This window comes from Sceloporus occidentalis, unplaced genomic scaffold, assembly GCF_023333645.1.
Source record: "Sceloporus occidentalis isolate IW3139 unplaced genomic scaffold, rSceOcc1.0.p SCAF_1, whole genome shotgun sequence".
Lineage (NCBI taxonomy): Eukaryota > Metazoa > Chordata > Lepidosauria > Squamata > Phrynosomatidae > Sceloporus > Sceloporus occidentalis.
The window spans coordinates 264,500,735-264,519,181 of record NW_028316981.1 but is presented as its reverse complement, the minus strand read 5'-3'; the positions used below and the strand labels follow the sequence as shown (position 1 = coordinate 264,519,181).

The 18,447-nt window shown below is 42.9% G+C and overlaps 1 protein-coding gene across 2 annotated transcripts in view; it reads right to left on the bottom strand.

The window, feature by feature from the left end:
* The window catches only part of ERAP1 (endoplasmic reticulum aminopeptidase 1), a 46,747-nt gene extending 45,828 nt beyond the window's left edge, over positions 1-919 (bottom strand). Inside the window, exon 1 of one of the 2 annotated variants that reach the window (XM_089492864.1) lies at positions 879-919. The gene's annotated coding sequence lies outside the window, so the exon portion shown is untranslated. Of the gene's footprint in view, positions 1-138; positions 686-878 lie in introns of those variants that run through there. The other variant, XM_089492856.1, reaches the window with a different exon arrangement.
* Positions 920-18,447: the final 17,528 nt, after the last annotated feature.

Here is an 18,447-nt window from a genome sequence, read left to right as displayed (position 1 = left end):
AGAAAATAGGCCTGGTCCGCCTCTCGCCCGCTCTTCTTCTCCCTCCAAAGCTGTATACCCCCCCAAGACACGTACCACACACGCTAACACAGCTCCCCTATTGCAATCAAAGGCCTCCCAACTCCCTCCCTTCTTTACCTATTCCAGAGATGTGCTATATGGCCGCTGCTTCTCCTTGCTGGCCCCTGGAGTGAAAGCGAAAGCGAAGGCGCCCCGAAAGGCGTCACACCTCCCTCAAGTCTCTGAGACTGAGGCTGTATCCATCCACACTGGAGAAATAACACGGTTTGGCACCGCTTTAAGTGCCCTGCCTCAAGGATACGGAATTCTGGGAGTTGGAGTTTGTTGTGGGCCCAGAGCGGAGCGCTTAAAGCGGTGCCAAGCCGGGTTATTTCTCCAGTGTGGATGCGGGCTAAGTCAGAAACCACTTGAAGCCGGCACAACAACAACAACACACCTTTCTGGGTGCTCCCCCCCCCCCAACATTAATGGACTGCTGTACTTTAAGCGACGTTTTTAAAGAAGCCTGATGCAACTAAGGTCCAAAACACACTGCAGCAATAATCAAGTCTGAGACCGCTTTAACTGCTCTGGCTCAGTGCTAGGGAATCATGGGAACTGTAGTTTATTGTGCCACCACGGCTCTCCGACAGAGGAGGCTAAATGCTCCATAAAACTACAGTTTCCAGGATTCCCTAGCATTAATCCAGGGCAGTTAAAGCAGTGTCAAACTGGATTATTTCTCCAGTGTGTTTTGGACCTAAGTACCACCATGAAATCCCACTGTGCATATTTCTTCCTTGCTCTTCTGTGTCTGCCTCGAGTCGTTTCTGATTTACGGGCCGCATCCGCAGCCCAGAAATAATCTGGGTTCACACCTCTTTAACTGCCCTGGCTCAGTGCTATGGAATTCTGGGAACGCTAGTTTTGTGAGACTTTTAGCCTTCTCTGTCAGAGAGAGTTCTGGTGCCACAACAAACTACAGTACAATCCTCAGAATTCCATAGCACTGAGCCATGGCAGTTAAAGTGGTGTCAAACCGAATTATTTCTACAGTGCGGACACAGCCATGGTGACCCTAAGGACCCTATGATGGGATTTTCTTGGCAAGATTCCTGAGGGGAAGTTGAAGGCTTTTCACGGCTGGAATCCATAGTTTTTTGTGGGTTTTTCAGGCTATGTGGCTGTGTTCTGGAAGAGTTTATTCCTGATGTTTCTCCAGCATCTATGGATAGCATCTTCAGGAATAAACTCTTCCAGAACACAGAGACATAGCCTGAAAACCCCACAAAAAACTATTCCTGAGAGGGTTTGCCATTGCCATCGTCTGAGACAGTGTGATTGCCCAAGTCACTCAGGTGGTTTCAAACTCTGGTTTCCAGTCATAGTCCAACCCTCAAGCCACTATGCCACACTGGACTACTAATTTATAGGCACATGTTCCTTGTCATTTCCACTCAGTGGTGGAGTACTGTATATCTTCCAAAACAACTGTTCCAGTTTTCCGGTAGAAAGCCTAACAATCTAGGGTTGCCACACTAAAAGCTGAAAAGGGCTCCTATACCTTTAATGGCTGTGTGCCTGAGGTAATTTCATCAGGTGTTGCTTACTGTGCAACCAGCTGGTAAGCCACATCTGACATGCCATCTTGTGCACAACCATACAGGAGCCCTCTCCAGTTTTCCCTTTGACAACCTTATATGCTGGTGTTTAAAGTTTTTAAATGGTGGGAATGGGATGCAATTACTTGTAGGTGATTTTGACACTCATGTTGCATGAGTTCCATACAAGAAATTTGCTTCCTCAGGGTGAGACCTTTTCTATGTGGACCAAAAACCCCGTCATGGATGTGTGTGCATGTTTTAAAGAAGTAGATTCATAGAGTTCGAAGAGTCCCCAAAGGCCATCAAGTCCAATCACTGCCATGCAGGAACTTTCAATCAAAGCATCCCTGACAGATGGGCATCCAGCCTCCGTTTAAAGACCTCCAAAGAAGGAGACCCTACCAAATGCCAGTTGAGTCTGTTTCACTATCAAACAGCCCTTACTGTCAGGAAGTTCCTCCTAAAGTTGAGGTGGAATCTCTTTTCCTGTAGATTGCATCCATTGTTCCGGGTCCTGTTCTCTGGAGCAGCAGAAAACAAGCTTGCTCCATCCTCAACATGACATCCTTTCAAATATATTTTTTAAAATTTTTATTTTTACAAAATATAATATACAAAATCATAGCGTTCAAAATAGTCTTCAAACTTAAATTTTCAAATATACATATTTACAATTGACTCCCCATGTTCATCCAATTTGTATAAACTTTTATCACTTACAACTTACTATCTTCAATTCAAGTGTAATATTTTACCAATTCATCTATACTATTGTACTGTAAGAAGGGAAACTGAGATTTTCAAGGGGCAAATTGTATGCATTAAAATAAAGTCATCCTTTCAAATATTTAAACACTGCTATCATGTCAACCTTCTCTTCTCCAGGCTGAACATACCCAGCTCCCTAAGTTGCTCTTCTTCAAACATGGTTTCCAGACCTTTCACCATTTTGGTTGCCCTCCTCTGGACATGCAGAAGTAGACCACCTTTTCATTGAAAGATTCTACTGATTATAAATTTGAGCTTGGAGTGCATTATAGGTTATGACAGGACCTTCCTTATATGACTTGAGGTTTCCTTTACCTCTTCCTTACCAATCAATCAATCAATCAATCAAAGCCTTTGGGGCATTACAGACCGCCCAAAATGGGCGGTCTCGCGCCACTGCTGGTTGCTGAGTCCGGGAACCGCAGCAGCCAAACCACGCGGTTCCCGGACGCACCGAAGAAGTGCCAAAATGAGGCTTCTTCTTGCGCCCTGGATGGGATGCCGCGAGGCGTTACTTGCGCACTCGCGGTGTCATATCCGGGGCGCGACATGCGGATGCTATGTGTCCGGCACGTAAAAATGGCGGCGCCTGTGTGTATAGGGCGCTGCCATTTTTACGCCCCCGTCACGTGCTAGGGGTGAGGCCGGTGTGGACGCTAGGTCCTTGGCCAACCCCTAGCACGTGACAGGGGCGGCACAAAGGCCCGTTTGTAACGGGCCTTTATTTGTTAAAATATGTATTAAAACCTTATAGCCAAAGTAAGCAAACTTTAGATATCCCTCTTACTCCTAGGACTATGACTCCCATTTAGCACCTCATACAGTTTGGGCCAGAAGGCCATCCTTAAATTATTAATGTTTATGGGACATGGTCCTTTGGGTTTTGGGCTACAAAAAAGAAAAGAAAAGAAAAAGAACTTTGCAACCTCTTCTGTTATTTTTTTTCAGTATCTTCTAGCAAATATATAAGACACCATTCTGAAGCTCTATCTGGGAACTTACTTAAAAGAGGTGTAACTAGTCTTAATCCGTCATCTTTATAAAAAGTACGGAAAAGGAGTATATGGGATAAAGATACAACTAGTCCCTCCCCACAAGGGCATATGTGGTCCTTGGACTCAATTCTTCCTTACCAAAGGTCCCTGGTCCTTGACCCGGCCCTGCTTTCACCCTTTACCCACTCACTCTAACAAAGGCTAAGGGCCCATGTGTCTTCCTCTTATTAATTCAGTATATTAGGTAGTGTGTTTGTCTTTGCTTATAATCTCTAGAATTCACTCAAACGGGCTTCTCTTGTAACAAATAAACAATAATTTTATTGAGTGACATTTAGTAAGAAAATAGCTTAAATAAATTAGTTCAACTGTGGAGTTTATCACACGGGGTGGAATCCCATGCAAAAACAAGATTTAAAAGGTAGGAAAAAAACCTGAAAAAGTGGGTTAATTTTCACATATGTCGTTAAATTTGTGTTAAACTGAACAGAAAGTAAACAAAAGCCGCTCCTTTTTACTTTCAGGATTTTCCAAAAGTAAAAAAGATCAACTTCTGTTTACTTTAACATTAGTTTAACAATAATGTCATGTGAATCAACCCACTTTGCTTTTTTTTTTCTAATTTAAACACCCGTTTTTGCACAGGATTTTCCCCTATGTGATAAACAGTTGCAGGCTTTTCACAGGCCCACAACAGACGGGCCTAAAGAGGCATGGTGGTGGTGATACTAGGGTTTGGGAGCGTGCAGTAACTATACACTCCCGAACCCTAGTGCGTGTGGGCGCCGCCATGACATGTCCTGTGCGATGCGTCCAAACAGCGTGTCGCACAGGGCACATTAACACACTGCTGGAGGGGGCTTATCACGCCTTACCAGTGGCACAAAAAGGAGCTCCATTTCAGAGCTCCTTTTGGGCGCGTGCATTATTGGATCAGCAACCAAATAGCCACACCAACGATGCAGAGGAGAAAGGGGCCGCCCCTTTCTCCTCTTTAGCGCCAGGGTGTCTGGGGGCATGAAGCCCCAAGGACATCCCTTTTCTGGGCCAAAGAGACACAGCATTTTGAGCCCAGTGTCATGGTAAAAGATCCACACATTTATTGTGGCAAAGGGATCTTGTTGAACCTTTGAGACTAACTGAAAGAGAGAAGTTCATTGCATCAGCTTCCTCTAAAGTTGGTTCAAGTCAAGGAAAGCTCATGTTGCGAACTTGTTTCTTTCGGTTAGGACCAAAACAGATGGCCCTAAAGGGATGGCATGATGCTGCCCCTTTGAGCATTGGATCCAGGCCACGGCAACTGCACGCTGCAGCCCCAATCCAGCTATTTGCTGGCTCAAAAAAGGGTAGCAAAATGTCACTTCTTTTTGAGCCAGCAACACCGCAGAAGCTTTGTGGCACTCCTGCAGCATGTGGTGTATAAACGTTGAGCCATGGGAGCACCGCAACGCTGCCTGCCATCTGGTCAGGTGGGTGCCGTGATGCTGGCTTGGGGCTGACGTAGGGTCATGCATCATCTAAACGCCATGCCCCCATGCTGCCCCAAGCCAGCACTTACTGCCAGTCCGTTCTGGCCCTTAGTCTCAAAGGTGCAGACTTACATGGGTATGTCCATGAATTTATTGTGGCATAAGCTTTTGTCTGATAGAGAGGATTTGAATCCATCAAAGCTTACACCTCAGCTTTAGTTTCATCATGGATTACTTTGGAATTTTCCAGGAGTGGCCATGTTAGCCTGTTTCTGTGAAGATGTGGCACCATAAAAACATAAAAAAAATGGCAACATGATATAAACTTCCATGGATCACACCCATTTCAGCACCTGCCTAGAAAAATGTTAGGCAAACTAAAAATGGGAAGAAAACTTCAGCAGCTTTTCTTACTCCAAACCCACAGTGAAAGCCAGCATTAAGGTCACTGAGGAGTGGGTTGGAGAAAGAGAATCATGTTAGACTCTCCTCCCTCATCAGGTTTGGCACTAGAAGCTGAAAGGATGTTTTTAGTTTGACGTCAGGGATGTGTAATATCTTCTTATATTTCAGCTTCTTGCACTACACAGCCTCTTCAAAACTCAACACAGTTCCAGCTTGCTCCACCAAGTAGTCTGACATTTTTCTGGATCCTATTACATTCTGTCCCACTCCCACAATTGTATAAATATGGTTCATAACCTGAGGCTTTAGTATCAATCTGTACTTATTCTCAAGAAGCAGTTTTATATCCACAAAAGATCATGCTAAAATAAAAAACATTTTGTCTTCAAGGTGCTACCAAATTCTTTTTTTTTTAAAGTCCCCCTCCTCATATTCCTCCTTTTTATTTTTCCATTAAATCCTTGTTCAGATTTTTCCCAAGTACTCCTGTACTGGAAACTGAATTCAGAGAACACTCATAGAATAATCTGTTAATTTCTGTTTTAGATAATAGCAAACTCCTAAAACAGTCATATAGATGAGTTTCCTTTTTATGCACAGTTTGCAAAAGCTATGGGTTTAGCCCACAGGTTGTGCTGGCTAGGGATTCTGGGAATTGTAGTTTTAAAAGTCCAAACTCTGCTTTTATAGGTAGGATGTTCTTCCAATGGTTTTCAGCTTGCTGCCACAAGAGGTAGCTGTTTTTCTATTCTTTTTATGCAGCCAAGTGCTGAAGTCCCAAGAGACTATAAAGAAAATACAAAGGGAGAGAGCTATTTGTGCTCTTTTATATCATCTATGCTTAAATTTAACTGAAATAATGTGGATATCTTTCACACATTAAGGATATGTCTGGTGCAATTGTTTTCCAAAAGTTAAATATATCCTGAGGCACCAGATGTATAAGTTATAACTAAATGGAAAAAAGTCTTCAGTTCTTTAGAATGTGTTTAACAGTTCACAGCCTGTGTTTGATGAGGTTACACTCCCCCTGACAACTTAAGTTCGCAGTTTGGGGGCACTCCTGGATTCAGCTCTGAGCCTGGAGGTCCAGGTTTTGGCAGTGACCAGGAGTGCATTTGCATAGTCAAAGCTAGAAGCTTATCCCTCAGCATTTTAAACCAGCTCCAGCCTCCCGGGATGCAATATGGAGGCGGGGATTATTGTACACTAAATCACCGCCGAACTGCCAGCTGCCATTAGGCGAGGTTCATGCCACACTCCACCAGCACTTTTTAGAAGTCAGAAAACTTTCCAACTTCTAAAAAGTGCTGGCAGAGTGCAGGTGGGACCCGGGCTGATGGCGGCTGGCGATTCACTGGTGATTTAGTTTGTGATAATCCCCACCTCCATCCCATGTCTGGGCTCCATCTCAGGAGGCTGAGGCCGGTTTAAAATGCTGAGTGATAAGCTCCTTAGTGTGCCACCTGTGCCTATTCCTGGATAGGTCATATCAAGTCTCAGTGGTACATGCCTTAGTTACATCTCATTTAGATTACTATAATGTATTCTACATGAGGCTTCCTTTGAAAATGCTCAGAAATGTCAGTTTGCTCAAAGACCTGCAGCCAGGTTGTTAACTGGGACTGGCTACATGGAGTATACACCTCCCTTGTTGCAACAGTTCGATTGGCTGCCAATCTATTTAAGTGCACAATTCAAAGTGCTAGTTTTGACCTATAAAGACCTATATGGCTTTGTTGGGTAATTTAAGTTTCCTAAGGCTTCGGTCTTTTTAAGGAAACAAAAATATTTAATATAAAATACCAAAAATGCCGAAGGCAAACCTCTTAAGAGTTTGGCTTTAAAACAGTAGAGTAGCAGAAATGTGCTTTTCTCTAACTTGTAGCATGCCGTGGCCCCAATCTGGCCTTTCCATGGCTCAAAAATGAACCACAAAAATGGGTCTTTTCTGTGCCATGGAAAGGGTGCCATAGCCGCTGCCACCATGGCTTTTCTGCGCTCTTTTGGCGCAGTGTCATCAAGATGCAGCACCAAAGGAGCGCCATAACGCTGCCCACCTTGTGATTTGGCGTGCAATGTCACGCCAGTATGGGGGCAGAGTCAGGGTGTGCATTGGATGGATGCCAGGCCCCCCACTCCACCCTGATGCCAGCCAAAGATGCCAGTCTGTACACCTTGTATGTCTCCCAGCAGATATCAGGGTATTTGAAGTCCCCCATAACTACTGATTTTTGCATCTTTGAGATTTCTGAGATTTGTTTCTAAAAAGCATCACTTACCACCTGTTCTTGTTTAGTGGCCTGTATTAAACTGTACCACAATATTACATGCCTTTATTTTTGTATTTATTTTTAACCAAAATTTCTCAACTGGTCCACTCTCATCACTCCCATGGATTTTTATATGACTGAATTTGTCTTTGACATATAATGCTGCTGCTCCTCCTTTTCTGTCGCATCTATTCTGTTTGAATAGATTATACCCTTCACCTCTAATATTCCAATAATGGGAGTCATTCCACCAGGTCTTTGTTCTGGCTATAAAGTCACAGTTACCTTCCTGCACTAGGACTTCAAGCTCATCTTGTTTGACTGTTGAAGCTTTGTTAATTCTCTTGTATTAATTTACTGTCAGTATTTCTGTGGATCCCATTCTCTTCTCCATTTTCTCCTCTAGAACTCACATCCTTGTGGCATACTGGGGATGCCTAATGAACCCATATCTTCCACTGGAAAACCTGATTAATACTGAGTTAGACAGATGAATAGTCTGCATTAGTAGGAGACATTTTAATAAGTTTCTGTGGCTCAGTAGTATCACCTTTCCCATGTGTTTTGAGTAATTCTCATAATCACCCTGGTCTTTTCTGATATACACCTTGAGTCAACTTTATTTTAAAATTTCAAGGCAGTATTATTTCTGTTCTTTGCACCATGCATAGGATACTCTTAAGTGTTTGGCAATAGCACTAACAGTGTTGGAATATGTGCACAGTTCCAGCTGATTTTAACTGAACTGGAATACAGCAGCCACTCTCTCTGTGTTAAAGCCAGGATGCCAGGCCAGCCAGGCCGGGACGAGGCTCCTTTTCCGCCTCCACCACCACCTTCCTGACTGTCAAGGCAGCAAAGCTGTGGTGAGGCCAGGGCCAGCACCAGAATACACCCACCGTGGTGCAGAGCATAGAGCCAGCACTGGAGGGAAGAAGGAGGAGGTGCCAGTGGGAGCTGCACCTTCAAAGCCAGCCTGCCAGTCAGCCCCAGAAGCCCAAGCACCAGATCCAGCGCTAGAACACACCCACCGCGCTGCAGAGCACAGCACCAGCGCTGAAGGGAAGAAGGGGGAGGTGCCATTGGGAGCTGCACCTTCAAAGCCGGCCTGCCGGTCAGCTTCAGAAGCCTGAGCACCAGCGCCAGAACATACCCACCACGCTGTGGACTTACATCTATCCTGAATTGATTGGGCGGTTTATTGTAGCAGAAGAAGAAGTGGAGATAGAGATCATCATTCCTCCCACTTCTACCACCTTCTTGGAATATACTGGTATTGAATTAGAACTATATCCAGCAGATCAGTTGTTGAAAGGCAGATAATAAGCCAATTATAAGACCTTTTTCTCCGGTGGAAATAGCTCAATTAGGAACCAGAAGTCAAACTGGGAATCAACCACTAAGTCTGATTTTTTACATATTGGTATTACTATTATCACATCTGTTAATGGGGAAAGGTGGGAATGGGAAGGGAACTAAAACAGCAGATGGGGAAAATTATAAGATTGTAGACTCTAGCTATGGTGTGCCAATTGGAGTAGTGTGGGGCAATGGGAGATATAGCATTAACAGGGTGGGTATGAAATACAAGGGAAGACAAGATTGATGCTTGAAATCTATCCCGTCTTCCACTTACCCTGTTAGCCCAAAAGAACCGAGGGTCGTCCCAATCATACAACAGACCCTCACCCTGCTCCTTTGTAATGCCAGGTCGGTGAGGAACAAATCTCACATAATCTATGATTTGTTAGAGGAGGAGAATGCTGACCTGGCTTGTTTTACAGAAACCTGGCTGGGGGAGGATAGTAGTGTGACCTGGGCTAAGGCTCTCCCAGCCGGGTTTATTGTCAAGGAGCAGGTCAGGGAAAGTGGGCAAGGGGGAGGAGTAGCCTTGGTCCATAAACATACCATCATGTTGACCAAGAGACATGTCCAGAAAACAGAACTCATCGAGTGTATTTACCTGACCTTGAAGGCTAGGGAGTTTGGGGATTCTGTTGATCTACCATCCACCCTGTTGTCTAACAGACTCCCTGGCCATGCTGACACAGGCTTTTGGTCCTGGGGGACTTCAACATTCTCTTTGAGGCTGTCTCATCAGATCTGATAGGTACAGCTCGGGAGTTCATGACCTCCATGACAGCCATTGGCCTGTCCCAAGTAGTCTCGAGTCCAATACATTGTGCTGGTAACACATTCAATGGGGTCTTTAGTATGGATCAGGAATATCTGTGGGCAGAAGTAGTTCACATCTCTGCCCTGTCATGGATGGATCACTCTCTGGTCAAAGTCGAACTGAAGGCTACTACCTACAGCCCTCTTGGGGGTGGAGGACCTATTAAAACGGTCCACCCTCGAAAGCTGACGGAAAGGTTCCAGGAAGCTCTAGAGGGATTTATGATTGGGAACGAAGGCGATTCTGTGAAAGCCCTGGTTGATACCTGGAATAACGATCTTATCAGGGCCATAGACACTATCGCTCCCAAGCGTCCTTTCCAGCCCACTTCAAATAAAAAAAAAACCATGGTAAACGGAAAATCTGTGTCAAATGAAGCAGGATGCGAAATGACTAGAGCACCGCTGGCAGAAACATCAATGTTTATCTGACAAGAAACGCCATAAGGACAGGCCCAACACCATTGGGCCTGAAGAGGAAGAGCCCACCCTCCTTCCAACTGTCTAACTGAGCTAACTCAACTGCCTCCCACCCTGAACTATTTATTGGAACCAATTTAGAAACAATTATAGACCAGTCTCTCTCTTACCATTCTTGAGCAAAGTGATCGAGAGGGCAGTTGACTCCCAACTCCAAGCTGTATTGGATGAAGCCGATTAACTGGATCCATTTCAATCCGGCTTCAAGGCGGGATACGGAGTTCAGACGGCCATGGTCTCCTTAGTTGATGTTCTCCGTCTGGGCATTGACAGGGAAACTGACCGTGTTGGTGCTCTTGGACATCTCAGCAGCCTTCAATACCATAGACCACGGTATCCTTCTGGAATGCCTGAGGGAGTTAGGTATTGGAGGCACTGCGCTCCAGTGGCTCCACTCCAACCTCTCGGTCAGATTCCAGATTGCGAGGCTGGGGGACAGTTGCTCTTCTAGGAGAGAGCTGATATCTGGCGTTCCTCAAGACACCATTCTATCCCCCATGCTGTTTAACATTTACATGAAGCCGCTGGGAGAGATCATCCAGAGATATGGGGTGTGGTGTTATAAGTATGCTGATGACACCCAAATCTATTTCTCTATGTCTCTGACTGTTGCAGTGACTAAGGATGGCATCTCTCCTTTGGATGCCTGCCTTGGGTCAGTAATGGACTAGATGAGGGAAACAAACTCAAGTTGAATCCAGAGAAAACGGAGGTACTTGCAATAGGTACCCCAAGTCCATGGACAGAATTCTGTCAACCAGTCCTGGACAGGGTCACACTTCCCTTAAAGAACAAAGTTTGCAGTTTGGGAGTACTCCTGGACCCATCTTTACAGTTATCATCCCATGTGGATATGATGGCCAGGAGTGTATGGTACTAACTTCGGTTGATACACCTACTGCATCCCTACCCGGACCAAAAGGACCCTGAAGCAGTGGTGCATGCACTGGTAATCTCTCGTTTGGATTTCTGTAATGCGCTCTGCATGGGGCTACCAAGTTCGGAAGCTTCAGCTAGTCCAAAACGCTGCAGACAGATTGGTCACTGGAACCTTGAGGTCAGACCACTTAACACCTGTACTAAAATCTCTACACTGGCTGCCAATTAGCTTCCGGGCCCAATACAAAGTGTTGGTTATTACCTTTAAAGCCCTACATGGCTTGGGCCCGAGTTACTTGAGGGAACACCTCTCCCTACACAATCTGCACTGCACTCTCAGAACAACCGGGAGGAACTTATTAGAGTATGTAAACACCAGGTTAACAACAACTTCCCACAGGGCATTTACTGCCGTAGCTCCTAAATTATAGAATGGCTTGCCAGAGGAGATCTGTCTCATTACCACCTTAGATGCCTTTAAGAAGGCTCTTAAGAGATCTCTTCCGGCAGGCCTATCTACCCAATCTGCTATAAGAGTTAGAAATACCCCACCTCTATTTGTAAAGATATGTATTTTAAATAATGATTTAGTCTATGTATTGTATTGATAGCATTTTTACTGTTTTATAGAGTGTATTTTATATGAAATTGTAGTTTTTTTATCTTGTAATGTTGTTTTTATTGTTGCAATCCCACCTCAATCCACAGGGAGAGGCGGGAAATATTAATAAAATTGTTATTTTTATTACTATTATTATCATTAAACAGTCTTAAGAACACAAAAACCAGGAGAGGGAATAGGTCACACCATTTTGGTCTTCTGATTTCCAGTTATATTTTTCAAAGTATAGAATGGAAGAAGAGAAACTTAGGGCTCAGACAGGCCAAAATAAAGCTGCTTCGGGTCACTTTGGAGGTATGCTGTTTAAATGACACACACATCTTAAGAGGCCAAAAGCTGCGTCAAAGCTGCGCTTTAGTCCTTAGGACTGGAGCATGGCTTTGGCACAGCCTCTGGCCTCTTGGGACTCATGCAGCATTTAAACAACATACCTCCAAAGTGACCCAAAGCAGCTTTATTTTGGCATGTCTGTTCGGGCTCTTAGCTTCATAAACAATGACAATGTAGCTTGTCTATTTAGAGTTCTGCTGAATTCAGAGGGCTTTATTCCAGGTTAAATGTGTAGGATTTCACATGTCACATGATGCATGTGCATGCCTGCAGATGCATGCATGCCTGAGAGAAATACCTCATGCTACAAAAAGTATATTATAGAGGAAATTGATAGCACAAAACTGGTTATACCAGTTTATGGGTTTGCTTTCTTGCTTTTTATATATTATGAACCATCATGGCTACTTTTTTAGGATTTTATTATTTACAAGGACAATAGCTCTGAGTTTATGTCTCTTTTGTAGTATTGCTTGATAAAAACATTTTCTAAAAAGGATTGAAAGTTTTCAGTTCAGCGGGAATTTTACATGTGTAGTAAATCATTTTTGCATTAATGTATCTGAAACACCAGTTCTCTGGATCAAGAACAACACATAGGAAAGAAAAGGAGAGTGTAAGAAACTTGTATTTAAGGTAAGACCTGCTGCATGCAGTGTGCTATCAAAAGGATGATGCCACTGTTAAAGAAAAGTACCAATCAACAAAGGAGAACTTTGCTTGTGGCAGTGGTCTCATTCCCCACTGTTTTGTAAAACAGTCTCTGCATCAGGTTAAATTTCCCTGGGTATTAGATGAGGATAAAAACATTAAGGCTTTCCTCACATGTCAAGAGAAACCTCATTCCGTCCATTTGTGTGTAGAATACATACCTCTGGGAGGCCAGGATCAGAGCTTTTTAAGACATCCAAGAATATTCTTCTCTTCTTTTTAAGGCTGTTTTTCATTTAAAATGTGTACAGTGAAGTACAGAGATGAAAGTTCCTTCTCCACAAAGCTATTTCCTGAAGTGAGGAGGTCAGAACATTTATGAATTTCAAAAGGGATCACTCAAGCACTAAGGCATCATTAAACATTATTATTCTGAAATACTTTTATGCTGTGGTCCTGTCAATTACCTGACATTAATCTTTTCCAGGGAAGAGGGCAAATTCTGTTCAGAGTTCACAAGAACCATCCATCTGGGAGCTGTCTGTCTGTCTGTCTATCACTGTTTGAAAGTAATTATGATTGTTCCAAGGAATAAGGAGAATCAGGGTACCCTTCATTTAAACAACACAACCATTTGGATTTCATTACTGATTTGAATACTTTTAGCTCTGGCTGTCTGGCTACAGGTTATTTGGAAGGATCAAAAAGGCATCTGTGGGAAGGAGGCATGATTAAATCGTAAAGATGGTGAAAAATTATTTAACTTTATTACAGCAGTGTGATTTTGTGAATATACTTTTGTTTAATTAGGCCCAAGTTCTCTTTTATAAGCTTACTGAAAGAAAATGAACTTGTGTTGCACTGTTGCAGACTTCTGCACTACAACTTGTGCAACCCTTATTGGTTTCAACTTTTTCTTTTAAAATATGAAGATCTCTTTGCAATGGGATAATTGCCTTAGTAGAGGGTGATGGACTCTCCATTTCTGGAGGTCTTTAAACAGAAATTGGATTGACATATTTCAGGACTGCTTTAGTTGTGCATTCCTGCATGGCTGGGGGTTGCACCAAATGGTCCTTTGCATCTTTAAGATTCTATGATCTTCAGCCATATTGGCCTAAATCCAGTACTGCTTTGGTGCAGCAGTAATATTAGCATAAGAGAACATCCTGCAGGACCTCATCCCCTTACAGTCTTTGGAGGTGCCTGAATACCAGCTCCGGAGGGTTACCCACAGGAGTTGACTTTGAAATAAACAGGGGATGTTGTGGGAAAGGGCCCAGGCATGGTGGAAGCATGCCTAGCTGCTCTTTTCTCTGTCCAGAGCAGGGGCAGTTGGAAAGAAGAAGGGAGAGGCTCTCACAAATTTTTATGTGGTTTAGATAATGAATACAGCCATATTCTTCCCATAGAAGCAAGAGCTGGAGGGGAGGAGCCTAACTTATATAAAAGGCTTTATTACTGTAGAAGGGGCAAAAAGTAACAGGAGAAAAGTAAACAGGTCATGTCTGATAGCAATAAAGAATCTTATTTTTAAGCTTGGTTGCTATTGTGAAGTGCCTTGTAAACACAGATACTGTTTGCACTGAGGTTACACAATAAACCATTTTTCTAACCCTGTAATTTTTAGCTTTTTGTTAAGTTCAACACAATTGCAGGCCACCCACAAGTGTCTTCAGAAGGCTGATGGAAGGCATCAAATGCAAAAATTTAACAAAAGGGAAACCTTGAAGTTGCACCAGAAACTACTGTCTGTATTTTGAGCATCAAAACTCTTCTCTAGAGTAAGTCTGATGAACCTACAAGAATACAGGAACTCAGTGCATCATAAACATGATTTAACACAATACTGCACTACTCACTGGTTATGTTAGCTGGGGATGATGCGTACTGTAGCCCAGCATAGCTTGGTTGTGGAAGTCTGCTGTACCTCAAGACAACTTGTTAGTCTTTTGTGATGTTACTCCCAGTTTGAACCTACTGTATATACTCATGTATAAGTCTAGAAAATTAGGTTGAAAAATTGACCCAAAAAACTTGAGTCAACTTATCCATGAGTCAAAGTAAGTACTGTATCTTAATTCTTATTTAAAAGAAGGAACCAGCTCCTGGTGAAAAGCAAGATTATAATATGTGAAGCACCGACGCTCTCTATTCTCTCATCCACCCAGCCTTAAGATTGAGCACAAAGAGCTATGTCTGCTGGGATTTTATAAGTTCTTTCACATTGTTTTGCTTTGCTTCATCCTTTAGATCCTTTGCTATATGCTCCTAAGTTTTACCCTCAACTTATCCACAGGTCATAGCAAAATCCATAATTTTGGCCCAAAAACTTGCCTTTGACTTATACATGAGCTCGACTTATAGTCGAGTATATACGGTATTTATTTCACAGGTGAGTCATTAGAAATTAATCGCAACTGCATGTTTTCTATTCTGAGGCAACTTTGTTCCCTCCAGAGAAGTCTCCTAGATCATCTACCTATAAAATTATTTTAGAATAATTATTGCAACTGCTTTTAATTTTAACAATATCAGGTAAGCCTTTTCTAACTAACAAGTTGGTGATGTCCTCTGGCAAATATGGCCTAACTCCAGAAAAGATGTGGCAAAAGGGGGCCTGGATTACAGTTGGAATATACCCAGACTTGCGTCCTCTTCCCAGTGAAATGGTACAGTAATACCAATCCCTTCGTGGGAGAATTAATCTTCCTCAGGTCCCTGGGAGTGTAGCTGCTCAGCACCCTCACTCTGTCCCTTTTGGCTACTGGGAACACAGAATAATAATTATAGGGTTCCCGATAGTCCTGGTCATAGAGACATGTGACCATAACTTTCCCTTCACTCTCCCTTAAGGAATAACTCAGGGTTTTAAAAAGAAAACTCTTTAGTAACAAAATAAATTGCATAATAAGAAGTAACTCATATCAAGAAAACTCAGTCACTTAAAGCACATTAGCTTTCCAAGTACTTTTCCCCCAGGTTGCAAAATGAAAAACAAACAAACACAAATTTACCATATGTGTGTGTGTGTGTGTGTGTGTGTGTGTGTGTGTGTGTGCGTGTGCGTGTGTGTATCACTGTACTCTCCAACTCCATCTGTTGCCATCCCTATCTTCCAATCCCTTTCCAGTAGAAATGAAAACCTAATCCATCTAACTATGTACTTGTGTATTGACTCCTCTGATACCTTGAGTGACTTGCTGTCATCTTTTGCTGGTGACCAAAGTTTCTGGGAATAAACTACTCTGAGTGAGGCAAAATGTGGGGTATAAATGAAATAAATTAAAAATAAAAATAAATAGCTGTACAAACACACTGGAAATCCTACGGCTCAGAGCTCACTGTAATTGTATGGATTTGGAACTTCCTGGCTGTGACCATAATGCCACAGTATCTCTGAAAGTAGAAATGTAGTTAATTAGCCAATATAAATTAAGTACAAAAATGGGTATGTGTTTGTCCCTGTGCTTCAGTGGTTCCCTCAGTTCTGTGCCTGTGAATTTAATGCTGGTTTGTGAGAAGCCACAATTTGATATGAGTTGTGTTAAATTTCTGAATTGGCAGTGTCTTCACTTTGACGAAGAGCAGACAAGCAACCAATGTTTAATGATACAAGAAGAGTGTAATGTCATCTGTGGGGACTACCTTTTTGAGTTGGAATTCCACCTCAGACCAAAATTGTTTCCATCCTCTCTGCTGCTTACTCACTGCAAAAGCAAGTGTAGTTAGCTGTTCTCAGCACAGTTTCCAGAAAGTAAGAAATCAATATACATGGGGAGCAATTACAGAGCAAAGGACGAAATGGAAATAAGTTATGGTGAAAACTATATATGAAAACAATCATGTCAACAGAAAGACCTAAACTTGAGCCAAAAAAACTATTTGAAAAACGGGGGGGGGGGGGGGTGTCATCATGCATGGAGAAACCCTGTGGTTAGCAAAAATATAATACATTTCATTTTAAAAAATACTGAAAATGGAAACAGGTAGCGGAATGCTTTAAGTGGAAGGAATTTCTGGGAGGCACACTGCACAGGAGCTCTCCTCCTCTGTCACAAAAGTGGGGATACACTATAACATTTTGCTGCAGGACCCACTTGTCAGAGATATGATCTGTATATCCACAACACAAACACATAAGTATAACAGCACACATTACTCCACGGCTAATTTGCATAATCTTTGGACTTTATCGTACCTGTGCATTCTAAACGCACGAAACGGGATGGGGCCAAGAACCCAATTTTACTGCACAGTGGAATGCCGCCTTTGCCGCCGGGCGTTCCAGTTGCATCCCCGTTCCCTCCCAGAGGGCCCATTTCTGAGAATGCTTAGAAACAGTTCTCAGAAATGGCACCCTCTGGGATGGAATGGGGATGCACCTGGAATGCCCGGCGGCAAAGGCGGCATTCCACTGTGCAGTGAAATGGAGTTCTTGGCCCCATCCTGTTTTGTGCGCACCTGTGCGCACACACGTTTAGAACATACTAGGTCCATTTCAGGACCAGTACAATAAAGTCCTTTATCTCTTCATTGGTTTAACAGGCTTTTTAGTAATTAACAAATATAGGAATATTATCATCTTAAATACTATAACTCAGCCATATATCTCTTATTATCACCAGGATAATGGGAGCAGAGGAAGAGGAGGAGAAAAAGGCAGTAGTGACACCCCATGTCCCTTCCCATGGGAGAAAAGGGAACGAAAAACAGATAGTAGTCACACCTGCTGCAACATTACTCCTACACACCACATCCCAGGCTGCTGTTTCTTCATTGTTTGGCTTTTAGAAGTTCTCAGAGGTCTCATTATGAGAGGACTGTTCAGGAAAGCCTGTTGTGCCACAATTGTAGCCTTACACCAGAAATGGGGAGAGGAGGAGTGAATTTTTACTCCAGGAGCCCTGGTGATACAGTGGTTAAATGCTGGTGCTGCAGCTACAACTTTGTAAATTCTATCTTAGAGGAGGGCTTGAGGGTCCACTCAGCCTTCCATCCTTTCGTAGGTCAGTAAAATGAGTACCCGGCTTGTTGGGGGCAATTGGCTTAGACACTGTAAACTGCTTAGAAGATGCTAGTTCACTTATAAGTGGTATAGAAGTGTATTTGCTATTGCTATTGCTCAACCTGATGAAAGGACAAGCCCTGAGTAAACTAAATTTACTTTTAACCTGGATCTGCATTTTATAAGCACTATTACACATATAATGCTTGGCTCATACATAGGGAATTATATGTTTAGGGATGGAACTAGGAAAAATGTTATGCTACAGTAAAATAAGGTCAATCCATGTCTTTAAAAACTATCTAGAATTTAAAGTCTAGCCACAGTCAACTACTTTATTTAATGCAAACCACAGCAGTTATATTATCCCATACATCTCATGGATTTTAAATTGCATGAGAAGAATTCTGCTGGTCTGATCAAAGGCCCATCTAGTCCTGCATCAGTTTTAGAGGTCTGTCTCAACTAAGCCAAGGTCTGCATAGACTTCTTGGCACACTTTATGTATGTCAGGGGTGGGAATCATGTAGTCCAAGGAGATGTTGTGGAATTGTAACTCAGAGTACTCCTTACTGTTGGCTATGCCAAGCTATGGATGCCGGCAGCAACAGCTACCAAGAATTAAAATAGCAGAAAGACCATAACCAAAGGATCACAAATAGCCAGTTAATATTAAGTACAATATTAGGTACAGACATTTGGAGTGCTGCACAATTCCCACCCCTACCTTATATCCAGCAGAGGTTTGTTTTGAAATTTGGCTGAAAGTCATGACAGTCTTAATAGCC